General features: G+C 47.0%; 1 pseudogene across 1 annotated transcript; it reads right to left on the bottom strand.

Moving 5' to 3' along the window:
- Positions 1 to 1,306: 1,306 nt before the first annotated feature.
- LOC309662248 (PC-esterase domain-containing protein 1B pseudogene) lies at positions 1,307 to 2,175 on the bottom strand (annotated as a pseudogene). Its single transcript has one exon. The product of its transcript is annotated as a PC-esterase domain-containing protein 1B pseudogene (transcript).
- Positions 2,176 to 4,822: the final 2,647 nt, after the last annotated feature.

The raw sequence follows: 4,822 nt of genomic DNA, 5'->3' as shown, positions 1-4,822 counted from the left end.
GTTGCGAGGGGTTGGATGGCGGAGGAATGAAGAAGAGGAGCAGACAGGAATTTTAGGGCAATAAATCTATTCTGTATGATACTATACATGTCATTATACATCTGTCAAAAACCATAGAATGTACAACACCAACAGTGAACCCTAACGTGAAAAATGGACTTTGGGTGAAATGATGCATCAGTGTAGTTTCAATGAAGGTAAACAAATGTACAACTTTGGTGTGGGATATTGATACTGGGGGAGGCTGTGTATGGGAAGTATATGAGAACTCTCTACTTTCCTCTCAATTTTGCTATGAATCTACAATTGCTCTAAAAAAATGAAGTCTATTTTTAAAAATATGCTAGGTATTTGATGAGCTCAAGAGTAGAAAATATGGCTCTAACAGAAAATAAAAACTCTTGTGTTAGTGAATGGAATACTTTTTTAAGGATAAATATTATGTTGAAGCACAGATAAATTTAATTAAGGAATGTGCAAGACAAATTGTGGTGAAAGCTTTGGGGAGTAAGTTCTATAAATGTATGTAAAAACTAATGGTGATACTGAAGTCACTAGAAACGTTTTGGTAAGTGTTAAGGTTCAAAATTTTTCCCTTTTTCTTTTCAGGAAAAATGTCTAGGGAGAATACTGTCGGAAGACTTATATTTAGGCAAGGCTTAACCGTGTGTGTACTTTTTCATTTAGAGCTCATTTCTGCACAAACGTTAAGAGGAGAATGGTGTGATGGTCTGGGTTCTTGCCCCCTCACCAAGAAGTGGGGTGAAGGCTCTGGCAAAGAAGAATGTGTGAGGTTGCTGATGGGTGAAAGTAAGAGGGTGAAGGAGTCCTCACCATCGCAGGGTTGCTGAAGGCCACACCTGAGTGAGAGAAGTCGGGCAGTCTGTCCAGCCTATTGCTTACGTTGGAAAGGAGCCCAGGTCCAGGTCTGGCTACTGGGGTCTTGCCTCTGGGTGTGCTTGGGTCCGTCTGTTGGTGTGCCTTTGCTGGCGTCTACGTGGCCTGCTGGGGCACTGGGGAGGGTAGGGAGGCGACCTTCTGCTCCGATGTTGGGTAGAGGTTCTAAGAATCGGGCCCAGACGTGTCTCCTGGCCAATCATCGAGTTTGCTTCGTCAGTGTGTATCTTACCTGGCGCGCTGAAGAATCACTGGAGAATTGCCCGCGCTGTGAAGACGGGTGGTAGGGCACACAGGTGCCTTGGCGGTAGGGCTGGAACGGAGGTTGCGCCTGGGGAAAGGGTTCCGAAGGTCACCGCGGAGGCATGCGGACGTGGCTGGGAACCAGGACAAGGGCTGTTCTCCCGGGTCACCTCTGCTGTCCCGGGGCTGCCCACCGTCCACCGGGCCTGGAAGTCCCCTGGTGGGACCATCCCTGATCCACCTGCCCACGGGGTGGCGGCAGGGGCGGTCCACGCCCCAGGCATCGGCCAGACGCGCCAGCAGCAGCTAGCTGGGAGAGGTGGCAACGTGCACGCCTGTCCCAGTGCACGCCGTCTCGCTGCCGGTGCTGTCCCGCATGCCGGAAGTGGAAATGCAGGTCCAGCATGTCAAAGCCGTACCTGCTGGCCTCCGCCGAGCTGTAGAAGTTGGCCTCTATCACTTCTTCCCGCAGGCGCGCACCTCGGAATAGGTCCTCCGGCAGGAGGAAGCCCCGGAGACGACCTCCGCCACCGGTAGGGCCGTGTTCCACACCAGGAGGCAGGCCTCGGGCAGCACTTTGTCCAGGCGCCCGAACAGGCTCTCTAAGCCCTCCAGGTAACTCCTCGGGAAATCCTGGCCGTACCTGGAGAGGTCCCAGAGGCAGGAGTTCATGACCACCACGTGCGCGGCGTGCTCGCCCCGCCGCAGGTGTTCCAGGACGTCTTTACGTACGGGGAGTACGCACGCGTGAGGAAGTAGAAACGCACCAGGTGGTGGCCGGAGCAGAACCGGCGGACGTCGCGGTAGTGCGTGCAGCTGTGCAGGCGTTCCCACCTGCCGCCCTCCCGCGGCACATCGCGCTCGAAGCTCAGCTCGCCCTTGGCCTTCAGCCGGCTGGAAGAGAGCAGGCAGTCCTTCTGCAGCAGGAGCACCAGGTCCTTGTACACGGCCCTCTGCATGGGGTCCCCCATGACGACCACAAACTTGTTGCGCAGCAGCTGCCGGACTTCGCAAGCCCGCAGGTGGGCCATGGTGGGGGAGGGCAGGCGGGAGGCCTAGCTCCTGCCTTTCCTCGGGCAGGTCGGAGGAGAGCTCTGGGGAAGGGCAGAAGTGCACGGGAAAGAGAGGGCGGTGCGCAGTTGGGCGCGGGCGTTACTGCCCGCGCGGGGGTCCCGGGCAGCGAGGAGAAAGGAGGCAGCGCGTGGGCGCCCTGAAGTCCGCCTCAGCCAAAACTGACTTTGGCCCGGGACGTGACCTCTGACCCGCGGAGGCGCCTGGGCGGGGCCCAGGCTCCACTTGGCGGAGGCGAGGCGCAGGACCCCCGCGGGGAACCTGCCCCGCTCAGCAGCAGTGAGCGTTCTCTTTCAACGGATCCGTGCCTGCTTTCTAATATCTCGGGCTTGGACTGCTATTACGCTGCACTTCTGGGCACATCCAGTCCACTGTCCCTTCTTTGTTTTACCAGTATCTCAATAATGGGGCGCCTCTGGGATCGCCTCTTTTTGCCCCTGGCTCTTGCTTCCTGTATGCGTTCCCACCTCTACTTGAGAATTTCTTTATTGCTGGCTTGGTTCGCCTTTTGTACTGCCACCTCCTTTGCTAGAGGCATTTGGGGAATGTCTCCACTAGGGGAGAGACGCCATTCCCAGCGGGAGAAATCTCGCTGGGGACTGATCTACAGCCAGGATTTACAAGCAATGATTGGCAGAATACTCGGGTCTAGTGCAAATAGTAGAGGGTTCAACTCTCATTTTTTTCTTTTAATTAAACTGCTTATTGTCACCTCATTGTGGATTCTCATGCACTTGTAAGAAATAATACAGAGAGATTTTCGTATACCCTTTACCCGCTTTCCCCCATGGGTAACTCCTCCTGCGCCATTCCCCTAATGCCTGGTAATTGCTAAACTGTCCCGCATTTCGAGAATTCTATATAAATAGATTGTACAGAATATAACTTTGGGGAATTAACTTTTTCCCTCTACTTCATTCTCTGGTGTTCATCCAGTGTGTCCACTTTATAAACCCTATACTGTTTTCTTCATTAGAAAATTAGTTTTCCAGTGGTACAAATGTGTCAATACTCTGTTCCCTTTTTATTCGCTGAGTACTAGTCTGTGGTATGGACATACTACAGGCACAGTCACTTTAACCATTCACCCGAAAGGATGTTGGGTTGTTTCCAGTTTTTGGCTATTACAAATCATGCTGCTGCGAACATTACTGTACAGGATTTTGTGAGAACCTAGATTTTCATTTCTCTGGGATGAGCCCTGAACTGTGATTGCTGGTTTGTGTGATGGGTGCAAATTTAGTGCTTTCAGAAATGCCCAGACTGCTTTCCAAAGTGGCTGTACCATTCCACATTCCCAGGAGCAATGAATGAGTGGCCAGTTTCCTTCTTTAGGATGTAGATATGAACATCCTGGGTATGACCTTTCTGGTTGCATGAACCCTGGTCTCTTCTGCACTTGGATATGGATATACGCTTGAAGTTGTATAATGCAGGCCTCCTTCATCTTTAAGCATGGATGTGAGCTTCTAGCCAGTGCAACCTGAGCCTCTTCATCCTTGATTAGGGATGTGGGCTTCCTGCTGAATAAATCCTCTCCCTCTAGATCCTTGGCTGGGGATGCAAACTTCCCAGACCTATTTTTAACCTTTTTTTTTTTTTAAAACAGGTTAATAAACAATCCCCTCTTAAAATATACCTATGATAGTCATATTTATCAGCCATGAAGACTTTCATGTGAAATAGCTTATTTTGGAGCCTCTATACTTCTTATTATATATATATATATATATATATATATATATATATATATATATATATATATATGGCAAGAAATCACCTGGTTTGGTAATTTCTCCTCATATTTTACAGAATTATCAGTGGGATCTTCAAAGTCTTTTACCTTCACTACAAACAAAAGTATAGTTTACATTGGTTTAGCAATTTACTTTTGAACCCCTAAAACCAATACTTTTTTTCACTGCCAAGAAAGCAAATAGAAATTATTCAGTACTGCATATAAGAATTAACTGAAATTTATGTTATTTTATAAAAACAAAGTGGTTATTTCTATATTGCATTTTAAATATGATAACTACATAATGGAACTAAAGTCAAGTCAAGTTAGAATAACTTACATAATCGCCTTCTGTTAATATTGCTATTACTTCATGGACATGCTACCCTTTCTTTGGGAGAGATTTTCCCACTTTCAGCATAAAATGGAGAAAAAAACTTTTAAACCAAGTTTTGGTGATATCTTAAAAAGGCCCTTATACTACATCTTAAAAACACATATGTATGGCTAGAGAAGTATTATATTTATTAGAATATCACTGTAGCTTTTATATGCCCAAATACTAATTACAGGAAACTAAATTTTTAATCTAATAAAATTAGAGGAAAGAGATCAGTCTCATTTTTTTCTTAAAGAGCTATTTTTGTTGTTGTTGTAAATATAAAGAGCTTGTCTGTCTTCAGAGCACAAGTGAAATAAATATTGTCATTTAGCCAGTTAAATTTTTAAGAAGAGTTTTCATCTACTTGTTTATTCACATTGATTTTTTAAAAAATTCAGCTAATTGACAGGTTTGCACTTCCTTTTGTGTTGTATAAATACAACCTTGAAAGACATTGCTTTGTGTTGTATTCCCTACCAGAAGTACAGAAA

The sequence above is a fragment of the Balaenoptera physalus genome (assembly GCF_965194825.1).
Source record: "Balaenoptera physalus genome assembly, chromosome: 6".
In the NCBI taxonomy this organism is placed as follows: domain Eukaryota; kingdom Metazoa; phylum Chordata; class Mammalia; order Artiodactyla; family Balaenopteridae; genus Balaenoptera; species Balaenoptera physalus.
This window is presented reverse-complemented; position numbering and strand designations above follow the sequence as displayed.